This window comes from Arachis ipaensis, chromosome B04 (assembly GCF_000816755.2).
Source record: "Arachis ipaensis cultivar K30076 chromosome B04, Araip1.1, whole genome shotgun sequence".
Classification (NCBI taxonomy): domain Eukaryota; kingdom Viridiplantae; phylum Streptophyta; class Magnoliopsida; order Fabales; family Fabaceae; genus Arachis; species Arachis ipaensis.
In genome coordinates this window covers 72,807,384-72,810,485 of record NC_029788.2, presented here as the reverse complement: position 1 = coordinate 72,810,485, position 3,102 = coordinate 72,807,384, and positions in this window count along the sequence as shown.

The window sequence follows — 3,102 nt, the reverse complement described above, 5'->3', positions numbered from 1 at the left end:
AAAGGCCACTGGCCACTACATCCCTGCTGACTTCATAATCCTAGAGAGTGGAAAGTGTATGGATGAATCCATCATCCTTGGTATACCCTTACAGTAAAAGTTGGTATACCCTTCCTAGCCACAGTAAAAGCTGTGATTGATGTAGACAGAGGAGAATTAGTCCTTCAAGTGAATAAGGACTCCCTTGTGTTTAAGGCTCAAGGATCTCCCTCTGTAACCATGGAGAGGAAGCATGAAAAGCTTCTCTCAATACAGAGTCAAACAAAATCCCCACATTCAAACTCTAAGTTTGGTGTTGGGAGGCCACAACTAAACTCTAAGTTTGGTGTTGAGAGGCCATCACCATGCTCTAAGTATCTGTGAGGCTCCATGAGAGCCCACTATCAAGCTACTGACATTAAAGAAACGCTTGTTGGGAAGCAACCCAAGTTTATTTATTCTCCATTGTTATTTTATGTTTTCTGTAGGTTGATGATCATGTGAAGTCATAAAAACAATTGAAAAAGCAAAAACAAAAGGAAAAACAGAATGAAAAATAGAACACCCTGGAGGAGAAACTTACTGGCGTTTAAACGCCAATAAGGGTAGCAGAATGGGCGTTAAACGCCCAATATGGCACCATTTTGGGCATTTAACACCAGAAATGGGCACCAGACTGGCATTTAACGCCAGGAATGGGCAAGAAGCTGGCATTAAATGCCAAAAATGGGCAGCAACCTGGCGTTTAATGCTAGGATTGGCAGCAAGGGGCATTTTGCACGCCACATGGTGCAGGGATGAGAAATCCTTGACACCTCAGGATCAGTGGACCCCACAGGATCCCCACCTACCTCATCTCGCTCTTTCTTCTTCACTCATTCACCAATCACCTCAATACCTCTTCCCCAAAAAACCCCTCACCTATCAAATCCCACCATTCTCTTCACCACTCACATCCATCCTTCATAAAACCCCACCTACCTCACCATTCAAACTCAAACCACTTTCCCACCCAAACCCACCCATAATGGCCGAAGCATACCCCCCTCTCCACTCCTATATAAACCCATCTTCACTCCTTCATTTTCACACACCATACACACTACCTATCCCCCTTGGCCGAAACACAAAGCCTCCTCCATCTCCTCTGTTTCTTCTTCTTCTACTCTCTTCTTTCTTCTTTTGCTCGAGGACGAGCAACCTTTTAAGTTTGGTGTGGTAAAAGCTAAAGCTTTTTTGTTGTTTTTCCATAACCATTAATTGCACTAAAGGCCGGAGAAACCTCTAGAAAGAGGAAAGGGAAGGCAAAAGCTTCTACCTCCGAGTCATGGGAGATGGAGAGATTCCTCTCAAGGGTGCATCAAGACCACTTCTATGAAGTTGTGGCCAAGAAGAAAATGATCCCCGAGGTCCCTTTTAAGCTCAAAAAAGGTGAATATCCGGAGATCCGACATGAGATCTGAAGAAGAGGTTGGAAAGTTCTCACCAACCCCATTCAACAAGTCAGAATCTTAATGGTTCAAGAATTCTATGCCAATGCATGGATCACCAAGAACCATGATCAAAGTGTGAACTCGGACCCTAAGAATTGGCTTACAATGGTCCGAGGGAAATACTTAGATTTTAGCCCGAAAAATGTAAGGTTGGCATTCAACTTGCCTATGATGCAAGGAGATGCACACCCATGTACTAGAAGGGTCAACTTTGATCAAAGGCTGGACCAAGTCCTCATGGACATCTGTGAAGAGGGCGCTCAATGGAAGAGAGATTCAAGAGGGAAGCCGGTTCAACTAAGAAGGCATGACCTCAAGCCCGTGGCTAGGGGATGGTTGGAGTTCATCCAACGCTCGATCATTCCTACTAGCAACCAGTCTGAAGTTACTATAGACCGGGCTATCATGATTCATAGTATCATGATTAGAGAGGAAGTAGAAGTTCATGAGGTTATATCCCAGGAACTCTACAATGTGGCGGACAAGTCCTCTACTGTAGCAAGGTTAGCCTTCCCTCACCTCATTTGTCACCTCTGCAATTCAGTTAGAATTGACATAGAGGAAGACATTCTCATTGATGAGGACAAGCCCATCAATAAGAAAAAGATGGAGAAAAAGAGAGAACCTCACTAAGAGCATGAGGAATTTCCTCATCATGAAATCCCTGAGATGTCTCAAGGGATGCAATTTCCTCCACAAAATTATTGGGAGCAAATCAACACCTCCCTAGGAGAATTAAGTTCCAACATGGGACAACTAAGGGTGGAGCACCAAGAGCATTCCATCCTCCTTCATGAAATTAGAGAAGACCAAATAACCATGAGAGAAGAGCAACAAAGGTGGTATGCGAAATTGTTACTCTGAGGTTGTAAAATTTGTTGTTCGTTCTCTCCCTGGCAATGGCGCCAATAACTAGTGCACAATACCATGGTCCAAGCATAACTTCACAACTTTGCACAACTAACCAGCAAGTGCACTGGGTCATCCAAGTAATAAAACCTTACGTGAGTAAGGGTCGATCCTACGGAGATTGTCGGCTTGAAGCAAGCTATGGTCACCTTGTAAATCTCAGTCAGGCGGATATCAAATAGTTATGGAGTTTTCGAAAATAATAAAAAATAAACAGAAAATAAAGAGAGAAATACTTATGTAATTCATTGGTGAGAATTTCAGATAAGCATATAGAGGTGCGTTCGTTCCTCTGAACCTCTGCTTTCCTGCTGTCTTCATCCAATCAATCTACTCCTTTCCATGGCTGGCTTTATGTAAGGGCCTCACCATTTTCAATGGCTACTTTTCATCCTCTCTGTGAAAATGGTCCGATGCGCTGTCATTGCATGGCTAATCATCTGGAGGCATCACCGTGGTCATCATGAGGAACAGCAGAGCTCCACACCTTAATCTATGGAGTGTAGAAACTCTACCGTTTGAAAATACATAAGTGAAAAGTTCAGATATGGCCGAATGGCCATCCCCCATGATCTGAGAACTAAACATCCTAAGATGTCTAATACAATAGTAAAAAGTCCTATTTATACTAAACTAGTTACTAGGGTTTACAGAAGTAAGTAATTGATGCATAAATCCACTTCTGGGGCCCACTTGGTGTGAGCTTGGGCTGAGCTTGAAG